Source organism: Notothenia rossii (genome assembly GCF_949606895.1).
Source record: "Notothenia rossii genome assembly, chromosome: 7".
Taxonomy (NCBI): Eukaryota; Metazoa; Chordata; class Actinopteri; order Perciformes; family Nototheniidae; genus Notothenia; species Notothenia rossii.
The window spans coordinates 39,146,343-39,172,659 of record NC_136905.1 but is presented as its reverse complement, the minus strand read 5'-3'; the positions used below and the strand labels follow the sequence as shown (position 1 = coordinate 39,172,659).

At 41.8% G+C, this 26,317-nt stretch overlaps 1 protein-coding gene across 3 annotated transcripts in view; it reads left to right on the top strand.

Moving 5' to 3' along the window:
* Positions 1-26,317, top strand: part of cdk14 (cyclin dependent kinase 14) — a 312,730-nt gene that overhangs the window by 254,428 nt on the left and 31,985 nt on the right. Inside the window, exon 15 of one of the 3 annotated variants that reach the window (XM_079640606.1) lies at positions 19,227-19,720. The exons of the other annotated variants lie outside the window; for them this stretch is intronic. The gene's annotated coding sequence lies outside the window, so the exon portion shown is untranslated. Of the gene's footprint in view, positions 1-19,226; positions 19,721-26,317 lie in introns of those variants that run through there. 3 annotated transcript variants of the gene reach the window in all.

Genomic DNA, 26,317 nt, shown 5'->3' with positions numbered 1-26,317 from the left:
ATTAAAAGTCTGAGCATTTTGGTCATATTTTTGTCAAAGAAAACTAATTATTTTAGTCTACTTTTTGTCAATGAAAACTGTTGTCTTTTTTAGTCACCATATTATATAGAACATTTCAGTCAAACTAGTATAGCCAAAACCAATCATTTGTCATTTTAGTCAAATTTATTTCACAATAAGATTATATCTTGTCCTTATTGGATGAAAAACACAGGTTGATTAAGAATGCAGCTTTGCAGAGAGTATCAGGTCAGGTTGTGGTGTTTTTACCAGCTGTGTTATGCCCACATTGCTTCCCTTCTGATAAAACAATGCATTCGCTTTTTTCCTCCGCCTCATTGTGAACATGGGCCCAAATATCACATCGTTTCTTTCTCCCAAGCAGTGGTGGCTTTAGACTTTTTCGTTGTCAGTCATTTTGACTGACAGGATTGTAACATTTCCGTCATAATCCATTATTACCCGTCGAGTGCACAATTTATCACTCATTCGCGCTGACGGGGGGGGGGGTATTCGGTTAACGCGACCACTGCTCCCAAGCCCTGTTGTTGCCATTTTATTTTCTGTTAAATAAGGTTAGTTAGATCCAAGTCTTCCTGACAGTTCATATTGTGCCGCTGCCCGGAGTAATTCAAATGTACCGCAGCGCGCAGCACAGACACACAGCTGCTGCTGCCCAGCCGTAGCACCGGAAATGGAACTGCTGGGAGAAAAACTGACTATCAGAGATGTAACGTTATCTTTGATAATATTTTGTCTCCTCATTTTTCGCCAACGAAAGTAAAGAGAGATTTTTGCATAGTTTTTCTTTAGTAAACAACATTTTCGTCTCATCACTTTTCGTCAACGATATTGCATGATGATTTCGTTACAGTTATTGTTTACTGCCGTCGGTACCGTCTCGTCATAGTTTTAGTCAACGAAATTAAAACTAGTGCGCACCAGAGCAGCGGACTATTAGGTGTGAATGCAACCTTACTCTACTATAGGATTAAATCGTTTTTTGGCAGGCAATCTAGAATGCTGGCCTATAACATGTTTTAATGGGTAACACTATACGGTAAAGGCACATGAATCATCATGAATTTCATGCATTAAGTCATGCATGAATTCATGATGATTCATGTGCCCTTACCATAAAGTGTTACCTTTTAATGTGTATACAAAGATTTGATGTGTTTATGTATCTCAACTTTTATTTTATCAAAACTTTAGCATTATTATCATCCCATTTTCTATTTATTAATTTGTTCCCGGTCTTCCCAGATTATAGAGTAGCAATCCTCACGAAGGAAATTGTTTTTTTTGTACAGCCTTTCCTTTAGTTAACATATTGTTGTAGCTAATGTGCTGACACAAATTGTATTGTAATTGTATTTCTAATATGTTTACTGTCAGTATGTAGATGTGTTTTGATTCCATCATCTTTTATTATCTTTATTATCTTTTCTTTTTAATGACTGTTTTTAAGTGCCTTTGTCTGAATGTCTTTCATTTTTTTAAAGCACCTTGAATTGCCTTGTGTTGAAAGGTGCTATATAAACTAGAGAATGCAATTCCTGAAGAAATTGCAAGTGGGAATGCTTTATGCTGAAAAGCTGACGCTAAACTGCTATGCTGGAATGTAATGTGTAAGAAGAAAGTGAAGAATTTAGATTGAAATGATATTTGGACACTGGGGGCTTGAATATGTGATGAGAGAAGAAAAGAAAGTAAAAAGGCTTGGAAAAGCAGCAGAATATTTGAACTGCAAACTTCTGAACTAACTTAATGGCGAATGATCTGTCGCCATGGCAACGGCATTTGTCGACACCCCATACTACGCTTAGATGCGTTGATGCATCGTTACCAAACCTGTGAAGTTTTGGGGCAGTTTCACTGAAGTTATGAGAAAACCGTGTTTCATGGCGAGCATTGTGTTGCCATGGCAACGGCATTTGAAGAAATCTCAAAACTGTCCCGTAGATGTCTTCACGGCTGGACTGTTAGCACACACGTGAAGTTTGAGCACTTTTTGAACATTTTCATAGGAGTTATAGCGACATCATGTTTTATGGCGAGGGATGCGTTTCCATGGAAACGGCATATGGGGAGATCTCAGAATTGGCGTAGAGCTGTTGAGGCATGGACCGGTGATATACAAGTGAAGATTGGGGGACTACTACGCTTAGATGCGTTGATGGCTGCATCGTTAACAAACCTGTGAAGTTCTTGGCTTTTTGGAGTATTTTCACTGAAGTTATGAGAAAATCGTGTTTCAAGGCGAGCATTGTGGCGAGTGGTCTGTCGCCATGGCAACGGCATAGATATCTTCACGGCTGGACTGTTTGCACACTGCTATCTGAAGTCTGCTGCTCTGAGCATTTCAGTTGGAGTGATGATCATCGTGTTCCATTACACAGGTGTTTATAGTTGAGATCAAAGGCTTCCATTGTTCTGAATGAGAGATAAACCTCTTACATGTGAACGTTTTGTGGAAGAACCGTAACAGATATCTGAGAAATTTCAAAACGTGAAGCATGTCAAGGAAGTTGAGCATCTGAAGTTTAATTTTTGTGTAGTTTTGGGTTAATAATGTAGCCTTTTTGGCAGTTTAACTAAAGGTGTGCACGGCTGCTGCCGTGAGGAAATATCTGCCTGAAATTACAATGGGGTTTAATGGAGGAATGTTGAACGCTTTTGTCACTTCATGCTCTCAAGAGGCACTTTGTTTAATTATTTTTGCTTAATTATTTGTCATTTTTCAAGCTACGAGATGTTTTCCTACGTTTGTCATAATAAATTATGTCTCAGGAATTTAGGGTTTGGGAATTATGGCAGTTTAAAAAGAATATATGAATGCGAATTTCAAGCTGTCCTCCACTCTAGCTGTGACATCAAACACTCTAGTTAATGTTAAAATGTGAAGAAAACCTCTAAAACAAGGTCTGAACAATGTTTAATATCTCTAAAAGTAGGAATCAGATTTAAAAGCTGTGTTACACGAACAATGTCAGAAAGATGTGTAACATTTTAAAGTTAGAATGAGGTTTCTGAGTGAAAGTATGAATGAACAGTTAGCAGTTGAAGTCGCATGAAGATTTGTTGAAGTTGAAGATTTTCTCCATTGACTTCAATGTTAAAAATGTGATGTATTATGGGATGTATCTCTGGAATTATGAAAGTTATGAATGAGAAAAGTAATAGCCATCGATTCCCGACAGAGCTGAACGTTTTGACGTTTGAACGGAGTTTCGGGGATTTTCAATGCAAGAGGAGAAGCGCGGCAAAATAAGTCGGCGGAATAATAAACTTTTCATGCGTAGAATAACAGTTAGTTGGAATGCTGTTAACAGCATTCCCACTAAATAAACTTGCCTTTAAAGTCAAATGAGTATGGAAGATTGGAAACCCCATGAAACAGTGATGCAGCACCAGAGAACAGAGCGGACATTTTAAAGTTAGCAGTTTAGTTTATCACACTGACAACTCTCTCAACACTTAGTGCCCCCCCACCCCAGCCCCACCCCAGCCTTTGTGTCACTGACGCCATGAGATGTGTGTATGTGTGTGCACTGAGGCAGAGAATGCAGTAATAGATGGAGGAATGGCTTTGAGTGGGAGAGGAGGGTGTCCCTTTCTTTAGAGACTGGCTCTCTTTCACCCCTCAGATAAAGCTGCACTATTTGCATGTAATAAGAGGAGCAGAGGCCAGGGAGGGGATGATGCCAGCCTAATGATGGACACTGGATAGAGAGCACTGAGGACCAGATTATATCTGAAATTACTGACAGGTGCAAAGACACACTGAACACATCAATATCTGCAGCTTTTATCTCAGAGTGTTCCCTAGTCTACAACATGTGGAAAACTTCTTCAAATCAGGGAGTAGATTCAGTGAAAACACCCTGGATTTAATATGCCAGGCGTGTGTGTGTGTGTGTGTGTGTGTGTGTGTGTGTGTGTGTGTGTGTGTGTGTGTGTGTGTGTGTGTGTGTGTGCGTGTGTGCGTGCGTGCGTGCGTGCGTGCGTGCGTGCGTGCGTGCGTGCGTGTGCAGGGTGGAAGTCACCCCACTGAGAGAGCTGTGTCCTCTCAGCTGCTGCATTTACATTGAAATCAACCTCTTTGTCCGGGCTCGTCCTAAAGCCTGTGAGAGCTGCACTGATAGCAGCCTAATCCCTCTGCACACATTCACAGTAATACACTGACAAATTACAGCAACACATGCACACAGCCATTCATAACATAACTCATGCACATATCTGAGTATTTATAGTTTCAATGAGTCAAAACATTAAATAAAAAAAACTGTAAATATTACAAAATGCACAATATTGATTGTATTCCTTAAAGCTGTTAACATGGTCGTTAATACGGAAGGAGCTAGAAGGACCCACATATCAATGGAAGCATAGCAATGACATAGCAGCTGATGTATAATAATAGTAGTCGTTATGCAACAGTTGCTTCTGTTGTTGGAGTCAGTGTTGACTTTTTCCATATTTAACAAAGTCCACAACCTGCTAACTTAAAGTAAGCACTAGGTGCATAATCGTAACTCTCAAAACATTTAACAATTCATAAGTTGCAAAAACATTAATGTCAGTAAAAAAAGGGGAAAAATGCTTCATCAGGGGTAGACATTTTGTTTTAATTTGTTATTTTGTGAGTGCACTTTCTCCCATACAGCATATGACCAAATGCAGTACTGACATGCCATCACCTTGCATTAGTAGTACATTTCTACTACGTAGGAAAATGGGAACATATTATGAACCATCCAAGTTGTTGCTTACCTGCAGCTTAATAGTGCTAATGCAGTCATTTAAAACGCGGTCAAACCATGTGATATAATACACCGGAAAGTAGTATTTTCCTTAGATTTCCGAATCAAAATGTGTTTACTCATCCCACAGACGGGACATTTAGATTGTGACATAGACGGAAAAAATAGAACACTATTAGATAGAAGGCACGCACATAATATTTCTATATTAAACAAAAAGATATATATACAATATATTCAATTTACAGAAGTATACATTCAGGTAGATAAGTTAGTAGCAGCAGCAGCATTTATAAAATAAAACAAGTGTCAGATGGAGAATAACGTGTGGTAGATAACAGGACTTAAAGTGTATTTTTAATATTAGACTGCAAAATATATTGAGCAACTCATTTAAAAACGACATGTTTACATGTTACATTGAAATACCTTTAACATTAAACCATTCTTTCAATTCCTTCTTTCAGTAAACCGGCTTTTCTGGTTTAGTGAAATCAGAGTAAAAAGAGGTGAGGGAAGGGTAACAGGGGAAGGGTAGAGGGAGTGGGGGATAAAGGAGAGCTAGAGGGAGCAGGAAAGGGTTTCTTTTTGTAGAGGCAGCGTTGTATTATTTATAGGAGGTGGTGGAGGCAGGCCGCCTCAGAGGAACAGAGCAAAGAAGGCGAGCAGCCCCTTCTCTTTGTGGGGAGATTCCCAGTGGGCAGGCTTTGTGCTGGCTGGATGGCTGCCTTTAGGAGGCTGAGAGTGAAGGCCGGCTGACTCCCTCACTGAGACTCAGCCATACTGCAGCACCACAATATGTGTCAGCGCTGTGGCCATGGCTAGAGAAAGGACGGGGGGAGTGACAGAGGACAGGGACAGAGTGGGAGTGTTTGATTTTGGCAGGAGGGGAAAAGAAGTGTTGAGAAAAGAGATAGAATGAGTGGTCTGAAAAACATGGAGGCAGGGAGGGCAAGGAGAAGAAAGGGGGAAAGAGTCAGGTCTGCTTTACAGTACTGCATTGATCCATGTTTATTCATGATTCTGCATTATTCACAAGATTAGCTGATGCAACTCGGTGCTGAGGGGAGGCAATGCCCCCCCCCCCCCCCCCCCATCAATCCTCTCAGTGACCACACAGTTCAACTGTGAGTCCCAACAACAAGTGTGAGCCAGCTGCCCTGTCTCTGAGCCTCAGCGCTCTCACTCCAGGCAGAGTGTGTGAAGAATGGGACCTAGTGTGCTCACAGTCAGAATGCATAACAATGCATCAAACATTCATCCAATCAGGGAGCAAAAAGCAACATTACAGAGGGGAAACCAACAGCGCCTCCATCCAAACAGCTAGCCGTTAACACACATGTATTTTGAAAAGAAGGTCTTCAAAAGGATAAAACCATTGTTACAGACATACAAAAAGGTTGATATTTGCGTAATATAGTCATACCTGCGTGTTCCTTTATTTTTGTAAGATCTTCAAGCTCTAGTAATGATTAAATACGTTAGACAAATAACATTTTCAACCCATAAATTCCTATTTGAAATGTAAAGGGGTTTTTCATAGTAATGACACAACAGATATAATGCTGTACGGAGCCCTAAGCCTCTTTCAGCCCTTTGTTTTGGTTCAGTGTTCCCACTCTCATCTCCCTGCTTTCAGAGAAGAAGCTTTCATTATGTACACTACCTATTAATAAGGGAGGTAGATAGGTATTGATAGTAAAGGATTAATCAGGTGACAATAAACACAACTCCAAAACAAGCTGCTGTTGCTCTGTGTCTGCGGCATAAATGGTCAATAGTTTGCACAGCCCCTTTTAAGGTCATAATATGTCAAGTGTGTGACTCCACTAGCTGCTCATTTGCAATGGCACCACTGAGTGAGATAACCCATGCTAAAAGATGCAGATAGAAATACAAATCCATCTCTATCGCCTCCCAACCTGCGCTTTATAAATAGCGAAGCTACCATCAATAGCATATTTCATTTACTCGACCCAGATGCTGTCAATGCACCATGTTCCATAGAACCTGACTAAATCACCAGCAACAATGAGGATCGTGTCCACATCAAATCCAAATCATCGCTTTGTTCCGACACCGACATGATGTCATCTGGTTGAGTGCTGCTTGGTGTTGAGCTTGTGTGTGTGTGTGTGTGTGTGTGTGTGTGTGTGTGTGTGTGCGTGTTTGCGTGCGTGCGTGCGTGCGTGCGTGCGTGCGTGCATGCGTGCAGTCAGCCATCACAGGTCGACGACAGGACAGCACTGTGTCACTTTGAAGATAACAGCTGCAGGCAGAGCTCCACTGTAGTGTCCGGAATGTAGCCGTGCCAGCCATTTATCTAAACACACTCACACACACATTCACACTCGCCTTAGGTGTCATCCGAGTGACCATGCAGCAAACCTTCATAGCTATGCAGACATTTCTCTTGAAGGTAAAAGCACTATTTTCCCCCTGGTGTGTTTCTACCCCGGTGTCTTTCTACTTAAGCCATCAGTTTCCAAAATGTACAAAGTCAACAGGACAGTGGAGAATCTCTTTGGCTCTGTAGCGGGAAGAAATAGATTTGTACGGTCCATAAAACGACCTGTCAGAAAGTTTCTCTAGGTAGAGGACAAGGTGATTTAAAGTATATCCCCGCTGTGAGCCGGAGGGGGGGGGGATAGGATGTGGGGGGGGGGGGGGGGGGGGGATAACCGCAGGCATAGCCTTAAGAAAGGGAGAGCCTTCAGTCAAATCAGCCAGTTCTCCTCCCCCGTTAGCTTTCATAACTTGAGGCAGTCAGTGCCTGCCCGTTATATGGGCTTTCAGTTCATCGTATCCTCACGGAACATTATGAAGGCAGTAGATGATACAGGCTCTCATTAAACCTTGTGCCTGAAATGTGGACGTGCACAGAGGCTTCAGTTAGGGGTCATAACATGCTGAATTTCTTCATATGAAGAGATATGTATGTTGCATGTGCATCTTGTAATATGAACTTCTCATAAGGCTGCATGGAGTTCAGATGAAGATGCATTGCCATACTCTGTGCTCTCATCTTTACTTCTTATCATTCTCTCTTCACTCCCTTCCTGAATCATCATGCAGTATCTGTCATTTGCCAACACTCACTACACTCACTGCTAATTATATACAGTATTATATACTATTAGTAGTATTTTAGTAAATTGTCATAAAATAGGCCCCATTGAAATACTACAAATACATTTAAATGCCACATGTATTTGTTCGTTTTAAAAACGTGATGTACATATTATACATAATATATATATATAGATATATATATATATATATCTATATATCTATATAGATATATATATAACCCTGTGAAAAGAGCTATTCTGCATACTGAGTAGATTTTCCAATAATACTTATTATAAACTACTATATTTTTAAGATTTTTTATTTCGAGTTTTTACTTAAATCTGAGTATTTTAAGACCAAATTATTTCTACTTCTACTTAACTGATGAATCTGAGTACTTCTTTCAACACAGACACCTCATCAGCTCTTATTACATACTTTTTCGTCATCATAATAATAATCATCATCAGCATCAGCGTCATCACAGAGTGTGTAGTTGAGCAGATGTGTGTGAGTGTGTGTTGCTGCGTGCTGCTGCACTGTTGGGGTCTACTTATCCTCGAGCCCATTTCAGATCTTTTTTTTCCTTGAAAATTAATTGATGCATGTTGGGTCGGGGTAGGTTTTCCACATGTCTTGGTGGGGGGTAGTAGCTATCTACTATCAGCATTAGAGGAGGGGCTTCTGTAGCAGCAGTACAGCTAACTGCTGGTGGGGACTTTTGGAGTAAACATAGATAAACACAAAAAGGCTGCTAGAAGCTGAAAGTGATATCGTACAATACTGAAGGGTTATTGAAGGCTTGGCCAAAGGAACACACACTGTTGTTGATTACAGAACGGAACACAGAGGAGTGTTCAGGCTGTATGCGACTGTGTGTTCTGCTGAACTGTTCTCAGGTCTGCACATCTACCTGACTCACAGGCTGGTCAGAGACATGTGTGCCTGTAGAGAAACAAAGTCCTCCAAAACAAAGCAGACCTTACCTTACCTGCCTGGAGTGAGCTAGCTGTGACCTACTTCAAACATTCTGATATCAAGATGAGCATCAAGTCTAACTTTTAAATAATGAATATATGTATTAACTTGGACTGTTAAAAATATTGCAATACTTACAATTCATCTTGAAAACCTTAACTTGTTAAAAAAAATCCAAACACAAATGACTCTCCGATTGTGCTTACATATCAGAGAGAGATGCTATAGAGTACCGAGTCAACACAGTGACTCCATGACTGTGGCTTTGATTTCGCTTTGTGTCGGAACATTCTCCAGCTTCATGCCAATCATTCAGAAATCTTCGAAGCTAAGCTGGCATGTTATTTAAAATAAATGAGTTTTTGTCTTACTAGTTTCTCATGCAGTTGTTTACACCACACAGGTTTTATCTTCCCCCAAGATATAAGTAAATACCAGTGTTTTAAACGAGTGATATATCAGGATGAATTTACAGATTATTAATGTTATTAGCACAAATACATGTTTTAAATGATTGACTCCACTTGTATTTTCAGTATGACTGCATAGTGATTGTAGTGTCATCTGGATTGGACGGACTACAGTCATCGCAGACGGAGCGATAACATCTACATGTGAAGAAGTGCTTCACTTTCTGTGTGAAGATGATTGACAGGTCAGGGAATAGGATGTGATGAGGCTTGCCCTGTAAGACGGTCAGAAGAGAGGCAGACGTATGCAAGGCTAAAAGAAGTGATGGGAAGGTGTATAAGAGGAGGAGGAGGAGGAGGAGGAGGAGGAGGAGGAGGAGGAGGAGGAGGAGGGGGAGGATGTGGTACACACTAGAAACTTTTCTTAGTTGTTGTCAGGTCCGAGTCTGAGAGGAAAAGTGAGAAGATGAGAGGACAAAGCGGAGAGGAGGGGGGAGGAGGACGGGGGAGAAGCCGGACAAAGGAGGAGGAATGAAGATAAAACAGAAAGTAGATCAGGCTGAAGGAGGAGAAAAGAGGTGAAGGACAGAATGGGAGGAGGAGGAGTCCTGCAGGAGGAGCACGATTGATTTCATGTGTGTTGATCAGTGGCTGACACGTAGGAGGAGATCTGACTCCATAACCATGAGTCTATAGTCACAGCTCTCCTTTCATTCCCTCAGCACTCCACCTCCCACCTGTCTGGAGGGGAGCTGTATTCTCCATATCTCTGGTGCTGTAACCTTCCTCCATAAAGTCACTCTGATGCACCAAGGAAACACCTCCGTTTCTCTCTGCTCTCTGTCGAATACACACGTTTACCCGTGTGAGGAGAACTTTAAACAGATAGAAGAAGAGAAACAAAGTGACAGCAGTCAGGATGCTGCCTCCAAACAGCTGTAAACAAATCTCAACAATGGGGGCTGTTTCCAGACAGAGTGCCGTACCGTTTTCCCTCTCTCCAGAACCCAGTTCCCCCTCTCTTCTTATGTTCTCTACCATATGGCTCTCGCTAATGAGCATTGCACATGTATCTCCTTCCTTTCTTGCTCCTCCAAAAAGAATACAAAAACAATGTCTTTCTTATGTGGTGCAGCCAACAGCAGCAGATCTGGAGCTTCTTGTCTCCGCTGAGAGAATTAGTGGCAAATAAAGTATGCTAATGAGTTCAACTCTGTCGCTCTGCGATTAAAAGCACTGTGGGATAATGAGTCAAGCTCACATCAATACGAGAAGGATGGTTCACATGTCTATGGGCTGGATGCATGTTGCTTCCTCCCTGCCTGATCACCCAGCTTGGTTTTCTGTGTCCTGTTTTCTGAGCAAAGATGCACAATTCAGAGCAACACTTAGTGAATGTGCTTATCAAAAATGATTCAGTTACAGAACACAGCAGGGAGGTCACACTCAGGCTTCAGGCTCTTTTCAGATACAGTTCTTCCTATCAAGCCAAGGGACATACTCCAGATTGGAGATATGCTATACTTTTTTTATTTACATTTGGGAAATATTTTTCACAGCAGCATAGATAAGACATCACACATGAATGAGAAGTAAATAAAAAGAAATAATAATAGTAAATACAGATAAACAAATGAGCAGTAAAAGATAAACAAAATACAAACAACTGTGAATATGTATATCAATAATGAGGATAAATATCTATCGAGTATTGAATTGAAGACAGTGTACATTATGCTTGTCCAGCCTATCAATCTCCCAAAATGTACACACACTTTACAGTTGACATGTGAGCTACTGCAGGTCACATGGTGCAACAGTACCATGAGGACAGATCTTCTTACTGAGCACTTTCCACCATGACTGCAGACAGCATTGCAGGGACGTGACCCACTTTGCATTTGTCCTGGCAGCTTTGCCAGTGCAAAATGATCTACAGCAGAAATTACTTCACTTTTATTTCATTACTAATCTGAAAGCCTGTTCATCCCAGTCAGCGACTCTAAGGAAGCCATTGACGCTTTCAAATAGCATTTCATTCAAAACAATCTGCTGACCAATTCCATATAGTTCTGCATGCCTGAAACAGAGAACCGAAGTTGACCAGTCCCTGCTCCTTTATGACTCTTGAGACCTAAACACAGTCTGAGGTTTGATGCAAGATTTTAGAAATGCAAAGACAAAGTGACGTGCTTGCTTCTCACCATGTCAATGATTTCATTTGTTTGTAGCCTTTATTTATCCAGGTAAAAATCCCATTGTGATCAACGATCTCTTTTCCAAGGGAGACCTGCCGCACATTGGTTACACATGTAACAGAAAACATAAAAGGACACATACAATATAATGACGGAGATACAATTGACAGACCAGGAGTATCAAATACCATTTCATCAAGCTGTGCTTTAAAATGATCCAGGAGAACCAAAATGCTAATTTTTTATATGTTTTGCAGAGTTTTCCATGCTAGAGGAGCTGCGCACCTAAAAGCTTGAGTGCCTTAAACAGTCCTAGCACTTGGCACATGTAATAAAAACACATCCTGGGATCTTAGGCAATAGCTACTTGAGACTCTCTGTGAGATCAGAGAGCAGATATACGTTGGTAGTTTACCCAACATGGCTTTATAAATAAACATGTACCAGTGACTGAGCCTCCGTACAGTAACTGATGGAAAACCTGCCCTGGCATACATGGTACAGTGATGAGTAAGTGCTTTACAATTAGTGACAAATCTCAGTGCACTGTGATAGGCGGCATCTAACTTGGTCAGGCAAGTTAGATGTGGAAATCATCACTTATATAAGTTAAACAAACTCAAACTATTACATGGAAGGCCAGTAGCACCAAACATAAGTGGCTCACATAAACATATCAACATGACTTTTAAGTTTGTTAAAATAATACTAAACGCATTAGCAGCATATGAACCATATGATAATCTCCTGTATATCCTCCATATAGAGCCAACTTGTTCCTATGTAAGCCATATTACCATAGCCAGTAAACACTCTCTGGGGCACATTCTCACTTACCCTCACATGCACAGATAAGAAAAAAGAAACGGTGTAATTGTAAAAGCACCTGCAAAGTAGAGAAGAATGCATCCCTAACTGTTGCTCAGCATTAGTGTCTGGCTGCTCCTTATCCTTCACACTTATGTGAAGTAGGTCATACGCAGACATTTGGTGCAAAGTCACTACCTTTCTATGCAAATAAGACCAGTGCAATTATAAAAAAAGAAAATAGCCACACGGGGAAATCATTAGTGTCTTCAGAGTTGCTGGTAACAGAAGTAAATGTGAAATGGGGGTCGCGCTCATATTTCCGACTGATGAGTTCATATTGATTCCCAAATACAGTTCCTCTGTCCCATTTCAAAGTTGTTAGGAAAGCCTCTGCATCCCATCAGTCAGAGGCCAGAGCTAGAACTCTAAACATTGATTTGATTGCTTCTTCTTTGACATGGTTCTGTGGTTTTGGCAAAGAAGCAACATCTGCAGCTGCAAAACGTCCTGGCTTATTTGTGCTGGAATCTCATTAGTGCAAGAGCTTTTTAGAAACAAGCTTTGAGTGTAAATAATAAAGGTTTCAATGGTTTGCAGTTTGTGGAACTACAGCATCTTATCTTTGTTAATCGAACCATTTCTTTTGAAGTAATGTTTCAGCACACACATTTGATCAGTGTACCAATTTTAAGTTTTTCCATAACATCAAACACTACTGGACGAATATTTTGGCTTGAACCTGAACTGATCTAAGAATTTATGAACACTTTTGCCTTTGTCCCTCTCCTTTGTTTTACTTGTTTCTGTACATGTATGCAGTACATTCCTAAAGCCCGGGGACAAGCTAAAACATTTTTAACTCACATGGACATATCTTCTCCAAAGTTTGCATGCAATCAAGCTCATCTAACACTCACCTCTCCAGCTGCAGCACACAGCTGTTCTCAGGGAAGAAGCTCAGACAAGCACATTGGCTGCATCTCACTTCGGTTAAATGGATTCCTTGCGTCCCTCACTTGCGTAGTTTCCCTGCGACTAGTCCCTCCCACCAGGGAAGCATGGAGAGACACAAGGAAACCACGAGAAGCAGGGAAATGAGTTTTAAGAGCAATGGGACATTGTTTCCTCCGGACCGTCACGTGAAGCGACGTCCGTTTGTGATGACGCCGCACAGCTGATCGTCCGACAGCAGCCAGATCGTCCAATCAGTGAGCGATACACAGTAAGGGGGCGGGGCGAGTGTCTGAGGATTTCACCGGAGGATGGTCTGGTGGTTCCTCGATTATCGCTCCTCCGTTATCACTCCTCGATCCTCGATGCTCCGGCACAAATAAGGCCACTGGGACGCTACTCAAGATGGCGCAGACAAATCAACTTCCGGTGAGACCGAGCCCGAGGAGCGAGGAAATGAAAAATAACCAAAGTGAGACGCACCCATTGAGAGAGTGGATCAAGACAACAAAATAAACTAGCTGATTAATTGAATATTACATTTAGCAGCTAAACTAGGAGATATTTGCTCTGGAGGTGGTGAAGAACAAAAATGATAAAAGCAAAGACAATATTATCATGTGGCAGGAAACATGACGTTCTAATGTTCTGTGTCTGGCAGTGTAAAGGCTTGTGCATACTTTCTGTAATTATTTGGCTGCCTTTGTATTTCTTTAAGCACAAATCATGTGAATGTGGGCAGCGTCTGTAACGGAGACTCCTCACACAACCCCTCTCAAAACACTCATTCATCTTCTTATCTTCATCTTGTTCTTGTTCTTGGCAAACCAGCAAGAGGTGCTGGACTGGAGTGTGGAACAAAACTGGAGCATGCAAGAAATTAAAACTCCTTGTAATGCCCTGATGCCAAACTTTCCTTTTGGCTTTAGATCAAACTTTGACAGCATGCGACGCCACTCCAAATAAGGATGTATGGGCACACTAATGACAGTTGGTATCGGCTTACAACCTAAACTCGAGAGGTGAGTCGTGTACTTATATCTGATCGTTTATTCTTGGTCATTCCACAATTTGATGGTTTCAATGCAGACACACAAACATACTGTATCATATACGCACATCAGATATCAGAGGATGAATGAACATGCAAAGTGATCGATGTTCCAAAAGACATTTACCGTCAGAGAGATGGCCCTGCCTCGTCACTAAGTCTACAAGATGTGGTTTTCCTTCATACCCTAGGGATTCTTGATGTACCATAGTAATACACAATTCCCCATAGAAATCTGATTAAGAAGCCAATCGGAAGGGTGCAGTGTGTGGACAGTGGAGCTTTGTCCATTGAACATGAGGAGGAGGGAAGCCTGTGAGTTCACGTGTGTGTGGGCCGCATCACGCAGTAGAAGTGCAGTGTGTATATGTCTGCCAATGAAAGCATCTGTACTGCTTTCATTAATGTCATTCTGAGGGTAAAGGCCTTTCGTGGGCCCTAGACTCAACATACTGATGCTCTCAATATGTTCAGGGCCCTCAGGCTGTGGGGAAGACTTGTGAAGTTTGCCCTGAAGGTTTGTGATGAGGTCACAAAGTCATCGGAAATCAAAAGGGTTTAAGGTTCTGCAAATGTCTTCATTATTTGACGATAAGATCATGATATTGTGATCATAGTTTGACCTGATTGAGTTTCATACAACTGAAGAGATGTACAATCTTCATATTGAATTTGGTTTATCCTCAGGGGAGCGTTCTTGTACTTGTTGAATTCCATGGTAATCCGTCGATTTGATCCTGTCAGTTACTGTTTACAAGCCGTGTTAAAGGAATTATGGTCAAGAAGGGATCTATAGATACATATTGACAGCAAATGTTATGACAATCTAAATGTTAGTATTTGAAGGTCTGTATCCAAGACAAAAGGACCATTTCAGCAAGTTCATTGATGCAATTTGTTATTTGTTTGTTATAGGCAGCTTTTGGCACTGGGTGATTTGGGCACTTGGTGTAAATGTTTATATTGGAGACAGGTGGTGAACATGCACTTATAGTAGTATAGTAGTATATCTTAAATTGACTCAAGAATTGGATGGATGGGCAGATGGACCAATCCAATGACCATTGTCATGGTCCAATTGGTTCTTTCAGACAGTTCAGCAGTTGAAGAAGTTTTCTCCAAGATTTCATAGAACTTCTACTGTCTGATTTGTTTTATTGTACATTTGATAAAAGCCTTGGAATGGTTCTAAAGGTGAACTGTAATTCTAATCAGATATAACTTTGTATGTCGATTATCCTGAGTTGGATAGGGACTTTCCCATGGTGGTCTGAATGAGCTCCCCCCCCCCGCCCCAATAATACAAAATCTGAGTTTAACATTTAAAAAACTAAAATGAATACTTATTTGCTAGGAAATGAAACAGCTTTTAGCATTAAACTTTGCATATTTAATCCAAAAGAGTGGAGGCATTCTTCAGCGTCTCTGACTACTGGCTGCAGGATGAGGGTCTTGTGACTGTACTGTACCAGATCCGTTTTCCCAGCATTCATCAGCGAGCCCAGGCAGGAAATCAGCAGGAGACTGACTGGATCAGAATTGGACATGAGTCACAAATGATACACTCTGCATGAGTCTGCATGTTAACAGCACACTGCAGCCCTGTATGAGTGGCCTGAAAACACTGAGCCCAGTATGCAGCCCACTGCAGGGAGGAGGGCGGCAAGAAGGGGATGTGAAGGAGAGGAGGGGACTGCTTCCCCTGGATTCTGTTGTGTCCAGTTGACCGGTGTACCGTGCTGATTCTACCTGCAAGAACGAATGGTCTTCAATGGTTGATGTCAGGAAGACGTGTGCCTGCACTGAAGAAACTGAACCTTTAATTAAATGTAGTATGTCAATAGATTTCACATAACAGTATTAGGTTAGTTGAAAGCAATAAGATGAAGTTGAACCTAATATTTTTTTTACCTAATAAGTTAACGTTTTTTCAGTGAGATTGACCCGGGCTCTCTGGTTGTTTGACCCTTCTGTCGTGTTCGGTTACATCTGACCGATTTACTGCTTTCATCAATCAAAGTGTTGTGTTTTACATTTGATTGCTTCAAGACCATGTGTGAGCCTCTCCGCCCACACAGGGTTCAAATCGGGACGGAAAGAGCAGGTTGGTGGAACACAGGCGTTTATTAACTCCAAACAATAATATGCGCGGGTCTCAAACGTTGCCCGGGTGGGAAACTTCACAGGTCCTTTGGCGACCTTCCAGGATCCCGCCTACTGCATAACAGACCAGAACCAGGTTACGACATGCTTTTCTTCCCGCACTGATTACCTGATTCCGATCAGCTGTCTGGCCTCCGGCCGAGCCACTCCCTTCACTCCAGCAGCCAGCGCCCAAACCACACCCCCGCTGCCACACATGATATCCTCCACAGTAGGCATTTGAAAATATAAAATTGCCGATCACCACTTTCATTGAATTTTGAGTGGTTTAGTGAACTTTGTTACACCTACAGTATGGTGTTCCCGCTCAAAAATGACCGCCATAGGAAATGAATGGGTAACCCTAGATTATGTTCATCCATCAGATAGAACACAACCAAATCAAAAACCATGTTTATTTTGGAATACATTTTCAGTGTCTATTCTTATATTAAAAGTGAATAACATTTGGAGATGATTAATATTCTTTGTGTTAAAACAGATGTTCATATTAGACTGGGAGCACTTCAGTAAGGGGGAGAAACAAACACGACAGGAGGGTTAAAATGTTGCACATTGAAATTTCCGCAGAATAAAACATGAATCAATGCATGTTTCCTAATTTGCAAGAGGAATTCATTAAGATGGCATTCATTGGTTTCCTTTTTAGTCTTGTTTCCACCGATCCACATATACACTGTGGTGTTTGCTAATATGCTGTAGAGCAAATTCATTTCAGGTCAGCGATGGATAAATAGAGGGGACATACAGCTTTGTGTCACTGATTGTGTTCAGGTCTCAATCAGTTAGGATTGCTAGTTGGATTGAGTTTGTCGCCCATCCTTAAAGCAGGGTGTTACACTCCAAACAATTCGCCTTTTTTATTCTGGATATTTTGGCCTTTTCGAGTGAGCACATGAGCAACATGAACACTGTGTCTGCAGAAGAAGAAGAAGAAAAGAAACAGGTACTACACTACACTTTCTGTCAGCCTTCACTATATCTTATCTTATCTAATATAGTTGGGCTTTTTGCGAGGTTTGGTATCCCTAGGCATTCCATTTGTATTGCACAATTCTGCAGTGCATGATGTCCGTCCTGTGCCAATGGGGAGCGCTGTGTTCTTAGGAAAGCAGAAAGAAAGGGAGTGGAGGTCAGTCGTGAATGAGTGAGTCTCAAACTGTAATGCACAATCCAATAGTGGTCCTTTTGAACCTTAACCTGCTTTAGTGCCTAACCATAACTTAGTTTCCATGCACAGAAGTGTAGAGACACTGTCTCCGCACTTAATCTTGTGTTTTGCAGAATCGTTCAAAAGCTATGCTCTGTCGGGGGAAAGTGTTGCTTTCTACGCATCTTTGGTCAGAAATACATTTAAAGTGTCCCCATTTTACACAAAAACATGTGGCATAAATAGATAAAAGACAGAAATACTACTGCATCCAGCGCTGGCCTTCAGTTTCTCTTTGGGGAAACATGTTCTTACACCTGCTCCCCCCCCCCCTCTGCTCTCTTACTGCTCCATATCAATAGTCGCTGATCATTTCTACACTCTCATAGAGCCCTTTCTGATCAGATGAGTTTAGCTAAAGTTGGTGGGGTTAGTGTTTGTTCGGAGTTTGTTCAGCTTGCAAACCTTCTGAAAAACTGTTTCCACCGATCAGGCGTATAGGTGCCACGTCATGTTTATGTCACTGCTTTCCCAGGAACACCAGCGTGTATTTCCCTCTCAATAACAACAATGGCAGAATTACGTCAAAGCTGTGTTTATGTTACTCTTATACTTATGAAGCTAGATTAAATTCTAAGCGAGACTTTACCAACAACTTACATTTTTGCAGCCAAAAGTGGAAACGTTCAAAACTGGCAATTGAAAACCGAGACGGCCCTGCCACTGCTAGCGCAGCATAAATAATATTATATTGTTATGATCTCAATCAGAAGTTCTAGTTACAGAATTAGGATTTTTCATCTGCAGGTCAAAACACCACAAAAGGTTGGTGAAACAACGTCGGTAAATTGGGTAACTTGCAGTGGTGTAAAGTAACTAAGTACAATTCAGAGGTAAAAGGTGTACTTTTACTCCCCTACATGTATTTAATATCTTAAGTTACTTTACAGATGTGGATGAATGATGTGAAATATAATCAAGTGTTCAATCAGACTTTAGTTCCACCTGGAGTAAATCCACAAGCTACCCTTTAGTATACAAAGTCATTCAAACTAGCTGCACCTTTACCAGCTTTGAGAACACTTTCATGATCAATCATTATAAAACATATCATATATATTATTCTGAAATGGACCAATCTGCACAATGACTACTTTTACTGTCGCTACTTTCACTATATTTTGATGATAATACTTTTCTACTTTTACTTGAGGAACATTTTGAATGCAGGACTTTTACTGTAACTGAGTATTCTGGTACTTTTACTTTTATAAGATCTGAGTACTTCTCCCACCTCTGGTAACTTGACAATCTATCAATAGAAAGTATGCAGGAACCCATCAGGTCTTTCCATTGTGTTTTTTATAGCTGCATTGATCTCAGACCAGTGTATTTCCCTCTCCTGGTTACCTGAGGCCTGTCTGCTTCAGTCTCCTAGGGGTCCTAACGGAGCCCCCCCCCCCCCCCCCCCCACACTGATCCTCCGCCCTGCTCCCTCTGCCTGTCTTCCCATGCCCCAGCCAGTCTGCCCTGTAATGGGTTCACTCTCCCATACAATTCTTTCACTCCTCAATGCTCTGAATATCCCTTTTGCTTCTTTTCTCTGTGGCCGGCAGCCCCCACCTCCTCCCTCCCAGCCTTCTCACCCTTCCTCCACCCCTCTCTCTATCCCTTTAGGAGTGTGTTCATGAGTTGAGAAGAGGGGGACTGGTGTGTTTCTCAGCGGCTGGTCTTGTCTCTCTCCCACGAGGAACATGTTATGTTGGACTTTGTCTCCATGAGCCTCACTCTGAGCCCTTTGCCCTGTCATGGAGGCTGAATCCCTTCATATCTGTGTGTAGATGGTGTAGGAAAAACGTTACAAACAGCAACATGTGAAAGCCAAAACAAATCTCACAACACGATGGAAACCCCCTCATACTATACTTATCAAGGAATGGATATCTTTCTGTCATGACACACTGATCTCAGAGCTGTCAATAGCTTCTGCTAACAAGGCTAACGAGAAACACTAGAGGCTATACAAAGACCTGCTGAGGGTTATATCCTGCATGTTAAATGATTGCATATAATATGCACACCCTGAGGTAAAATGTCACTAAATGTCAGCTTTATATAAAAAGATGACGTTTTATGTAAAAGAGAACATTAATGGATTATGAATTGTTATTCTACAATGTGTGTGATAGATGAACTCAAACGATAACAAGCATTATGTATGATGTTTGTGAATTGGCAAGAGGGGTGGGGGGGGGGGGGGGGGGGGGGGATTGGGTGGCGTGGGTTAGAAACTCCCTATCCTTTTTCTTTTATCTTTCTCTTTTATTTTGTATTCTCGATTCATTTATTTGTATCTGTATTTGCCCCTCTGGGAGGGCAACTTGAAAACAATAACAAGTTGGTCACAGAAAACTAAAACGTGTGTTACTATGTTCACTCAGAAAACTGAAACGTTGACCTTATACTGTTATGTGAAATCTGTTGAAATATTACATTTAATTAAAGTCAATGTTTTAGTTTCTTCATTGTGCAACGTCCTTCCCACTATGTCAGTTTGTCATGTTCTAAACAAAGCAACTAAACATGTTTGCATACTGCACATTCAGAAACATTGCTGCTCATGAATGCACTGCCACTTTTTCCCCTGTTGGCAAAACTATAAAACATTTTGTATTATGGATTATGTTGTGCTGAGCCTTTCTTGTGTGCCTTTCCTCTGCCTAATGTATGCATGTGACTGGATGAGATGGTTGAACACAGCGTGGTGAGCAGCAGAAAAGAGACGGTGGATTGCGAGGAAGCTGTTGCATTATTCATCATGTTGGATAAGGTTTAATTAAAAGTGCTGCTCGGCATTGTGAGAGGAATGAATGTGTGTTTTGCCTCGCCTGTCGCTGCCTCATTCATGTTTGCCATGCTCGACTTATCAAAGCAGTCCCTTGGCCCCGCCCCTTTGCCAGTGTAAGTTAGCATAATGCTGCAGCCCGAACCTTGTGATTAGTGGGAGAGAACGAGCAACAGCTTCTGTGAGGGACTCCAGCAGGGAGTGTTTATGTGTTAATGCACAGTTCATGTTTTACATTGGGGATATAGAAATGAGGGCGATGGGGTTTGCATCCAAAGGGTATCAATATGTTTGTTCTGCCATCAGCTAGTGTTTGTGAGTATTAACGACAAGCACAATTGACATCTTCTTAGCTGCTTTAATGTTACTTTCAATTTCAGTTCAACATTTTCTGTGCTATTTCTCGTTAGTCAACTGAGTTCTTGGTCAGCTGCTGGTCATTGTCGCTTTATTGAAACATTACTCAACCAAGTGGACATTTCTTGGGGACTGTTTTCATCGGCGGATTAATCCATCTTTTATTCTGTAGTTGTATCCCATGTGGAATTTAGTAAAAATAAAGGTGTGTGTGTGTGTGTGTGTGCGTGTGCGCGCGCGTGCGTGCGTGCGTCAGAGAGATGAGACAGGTAAAGTTAAAGTTGGCAACATGACATTACAAAGAGCATTGGTGGATAATAACAAATTAATTGCGGACAAATGATTAAAATGATAACATAATTCCCTGTTAAGGACACTCGTGTATCTTCAAATATAAATGGTAAACCCCCCTATGATGCCATGGAGCAAGGCACCAGACACCTGCACTTCTTAAAAACTGTGATGGTGAAATTCAGAGTCTAAGTTTTCCTCTGTGCTCTGTTTGTGATGACAAAGATTCAAACTGAATCCTCAATTTTCCAACCCACTACTTCAGAAAGCCAATGAAAGAAAGCCTCATTCAGAGATACTGTAGCAGTAATTTCCACATCAAAGCATGTTCAACTGTTAGCTGGAAATACTTTTAATCTCTTTATTGATGCTGAGTCTATAATTCAGAGAAAAATAAACAACAAGAAGAAACAGATGATAAACATCGTCATTTTCTATTTACATTTTTTCCATCAGTATTTCTCTTCCACAGGCTAACAATTAGCAATCAAAATGCTAACCTTCCACCCTAGCAAGGGGAGAAAAAAACATTGACACAACATAGTTGACATTCAAGACACGTTTCCTCATTCTTTTTATGTGCATATTCCAAATGTGCACAGTACCAGGTGAACACAGATGTACTCAAACAGACCTTCTCATTTAAAGTGGGGAAAGTTAACTTCAGCATCTGATACTGTGTTTAGGAGGCACAGCATGAGGTGTGTGTTAACGCTGAGCTGTAGAGGAGTCGGAACAAAAGACAGCACACAGTCAAAGATAGAGCTCTGCGTGGTCTGGAGGAAAACCAGCAAACACATCTCACTCACTCACTCACTCACTCACTCACTCACTCACTCACTCACTCACTCACTCACTCACTCACTCACTCACTCACTCACTCACTCACTCACTCACTCACTCACTCACACACACACACACACACACACACACACACACACACACACACACACACACAGACACACACACAGACACACACACACACACACACACACACACACACACACACACACACACACACACACACACACACAGGCATGAACAAAGGGAAACAGGAGGTATAGATTGACTCATCGTGGTGGGAGTACGGTGCAGTGATTTCACGCCTGGTTGTTGGCTAACAAGGCTCCGCGCTTTCTGCACTGCAGTGCCTGTTATTAAGAATGTGTGTGTCTGTCTGTCTGTCAGCAGCTGTGTGTGTGTGTGTTACCTGGGAGACCAACTTAAAGCTTCAGCAGTCTGGGAGAGAGAGGAGTGGTAGTTGGGGGGGGGGGGGGGGGGGGCGGGGGGCTGAATCCCACTTTGTCCCAGTGGGACACAGGGAGGTCCAGCCCCCCCCCCCCCCCCCCAGCCCTGCTCTCCCAGTCCCATCTCATCCCGGCTCCTGTGAAGCCAGCACCGGGGGTGTTTGGCAGCTTATTAACCCTTTGCGTGTTTACCCAGTTGTAGCTATACGTCTGTTCTCAGCGGGACACCACGTCTCTCTCCTGCGCTGGAAAAACCCCGCAGCTGATTATCCCCACACTCACCACCCTCCTATCTTTGCCTTCTAGGCTAATCTGATTATGTTGTTATGTTATTACTCTGTTTCGCCAAACTGACTTCCTGATCCGGAGAAAGAATAGTTAGCATTTTTCACATGTAATGCCTCCAAGCAGCTCAGCTTATTTTTAATGAAAGATTAGAGTTTAGCAGCCATTCTGTGCTGCCTCACTCTCCATAGCTACGGCCACGCTTTATGCTCCAGCCTGCAGCCCATGTAGAGATGCTCGGGTTGGCTGACATGAATAACAAAAAGCTGTAAAGTGATCCTGCTTCTAGTTTCCATCCCCCAAAACGTTTCGTTTTGATGGTACTTATTTTACTGTTTTATTTATAATCTTGTCATATGACCCATCCAGTGGGACCTACTTTTATTCTGATGGATATGAAGTAGTTTGAAGCGGCAGGAGGGTCCAGTCTGTGTAACAGCTACATGACATCACACAGAGATGCTGCAATGAAAGCAGACTACAACATCATCACAAAGAGCACAACGATACATCGTTGCTAAGCTCTCTTGTTCTTCAGAGAGTTGTCATATTCTTACCTACTTCCAGGAGAAATAATGGCAAAAAAAGCCAAACTTGTGTGGATTTTATTGATGGAGCTGCACAGGTTGGTGGAGAAATATCTATATTATTGTAGATTTTGTTTCACTGAAGATTGAATGGACAGTTATGTCAATCAGTACTGATTTGTTCAAGCCAAATGAAACAATCGTGGCTTGTTTCAAAGGTCAAGAATGAGCTTTCACACTCTTGTGATTCACTGTGCCGTCTTACTTCACAGGCTGCAGGTCCACAGGAGGGATCAGTCTCAAATTCGCAAACAACCAGCAAAAATCAATCAAAACTAATCGGAGAATTCACTTGATTCCATAATTAAAATGTCACAGTTTTCCTCTGTTCTCAGCACCCTCAGTAAGGACTGGTGCTGGTTTTTGTAGGCAAGTAAGCATTGCAAGGACACAGAATTATGATACTTACACATAATCTCCAAGTTTTACACCACTTTTAACTTCTTTACGGCTCCAATATTTCACAACACCATCGCTAAGCTAAAGGAGGATAACATACTCATAAAGTGATTTTTATAGATACATATATGTATCTATAAAAATCACTTTTTTCACTCTGTTGTTTCATACACATCACACACACAGGCTTGATATACATGACCATGCACCAACAAAACCACATGCAGGATAGCCAGTTAGCCAGTGCCAGGGAGCAGCTGAGGGTTCGGTGCCTTGCTCAAGGGCACCTCGGCAGTGCCCAGGAGGTGAGCTGGCACCTCTCCAGCTACCAGTCCACACTGCGTTTTATTTTGGTCCGATCTGGGCCCTACAGACTGAGCCAAGCTAATGTTCTATGTGGTCACATTTAGTCGTCTCATTTAGTCACCTAGCAACCATTGTTTTGATGACAAATAGAAGCTTCAGGCATTTATCAGCGGGGTATTTTACATACTTTATGTCGTGGAATAAAACCTAAAAATCTTTAAAGCCAATTAATCAAATACCTTAATTCAGGCATCTAACCAAAAACACATTCATAAGACAGTCGGCTTTGAGATGAGCGAACCTGAACCCGATCATTTCCAGGTTGAAGGACTCTTTCCTGCACCTGTCAGCACAGATTCCTCACCTTGGGTTCAATATATCAGTGAGAGCATCGACCTTGAATGACCTTCATCACACAGTGGCAGTGTACGGTGCGTCCTGCTCATTGCCCCCAGCTGATTCTTCTTTTTAAGTGTAAACGGGATCTCTGGTGATTTGTCATTGGCGTGGGCATAGTATAGATTATTCACCTTTTCATTTCTGTTCATCTACGTTATGTGTGTGTATCTCCAGGTGTGTTTGTGTGTTTGTGCAGATGTTTCAGTTCTGCAAGCATAAACATTGTGGCTGCTCTAACACAAGGCCCAATTACCAAATGATTTATTTTTCCAAATAAAAAATATCTTCTAATCGTTTGTGTAAGCAGCCTCATTCGTACTGGTGGGGCTCCCAGCAGGGAGTATAGATGGAGGCAGGAGGAGGAGGACGGTGAGGAAAGGGGAAGTCTGCAGCAGATCCACATTGTCATCTTCAACATGCTCCTCTCACATGATGTTCAGTTTGGGCCATATTGATATAGTCCCAGTCTTCAGAGTATCTGGCTATGACTTAACAGGGAGAAAGTCAAAACATTACATTTAGAAATGCTCATCCGAACAGCCTCAGTGCCAGACCCCATGCTTGGAAAATGAATTATACATATGCTTGATTAACCAGCTGAGTCCCTGTGCACAATCCCTGAGCAAACAAGCCTTTTGGAATAAATTAAAGCCCAAAAACTTCAGCTTCAGCAGGAGCTTCTAAATAATTATGTAAATATGAAACAAATTTCCCAAGCACATTTCCTCCTCTGCAATCCTCCTCCATCATTCTTATGTATGCCCCGTAAATTAACTAAACTACGCAGAATGTTATACTTACACAAAATAGGCTAATTAATACACTTGACAATAGTGTTCTCCAGAGGGGCTGTGCTGAACTAAATCTTCATCACACAGAATGTTAAACTGGAGGCCAAACAGCAGCGTGCAAACTGCACTCTTGCAGAAGCTGCGTAAAGATGAAGGATTTATAAAAGAATCACAAGCCTTATTGTTCTCCTATTCAATCACAACGCAACGCTTCTTGTGCAGTTAGAGGAAGGAAAATAGAAAGCACAAGGGTTTGGATCGAGACCAGCTTTGCAGTCTCTCATTTGGTTGTGTTTCTCTGCATTTCTATCTGTGAGACAGGCGAACACATAGCTCATTATCCAAACTAGCAGTCCTTTAAATTACAGTCTGTATTCTTCCAGATCTTTCCAAAAATCACATCCCCAGGGCGGGCCTCGGCTGCTGAACAGTGCCAGTGGTGCTTTTTGGTCTCTGCAACACTATTTCTGTGTCAGCGCTGCATTTGAATATGGATTATGGAATATACAGCTGGTGGGGAGGAGGGGGTTGGACTAATTAAGCATGTTGTAATAACCATCGCTTTCCCATCACTCCCTTCTCTCCAGGAGAACATCTAATGAGGACAGAGCATGAGTCTAATGTAAATCCACTGGCTCTGTTTTCTATAGGGAAAACATGCAAGGATGTTCATGACTGCATGATGAGATCCAATGCAGTGTACTGCTGCAGGAGGGCTGCGGGAATGAGTCCTAAAACTAGGAAATTAGTTTTACTAGTTCCCTAGTCTCAAAGTACACAACAGTTTGATCGTTTTTATGGTTTAATGCTTGAAATAAGACCCAGAGGTTAACACACGCTGAAGACATCTTTCCTGGTTTGTTCTATGTGTTATGGTTTGCGGAAAAGGTAGGACCCAAATGCAGACTACAAAAAGGTAAAAGGTCTAGAAAAAAAAACTAGCTTTATTTAAAAGCTGATGAACATAAACATGGCACGAAAAAACACAAGTAGCACAAGGTAGCATTAACAAACAAAACTGACCGTGACCAACATGGAGGGAGACAGGAAAGACAAACACAGGGTAACAAGACACAGGTGGGAACAATCAGGGGCGGGGCTGACGCTGATGAGCACAGGAGACACAGAAGGGGTGGCAGGTGAAAACAATCAGGAAATTAGACACACCAGGGAAACTAATGACAGACAGGAAAACACAGGGGAAAATACCAGACAATACTCAGGGAGGAAAACATGACAAGGTGAAAAGCAAAACACCCAC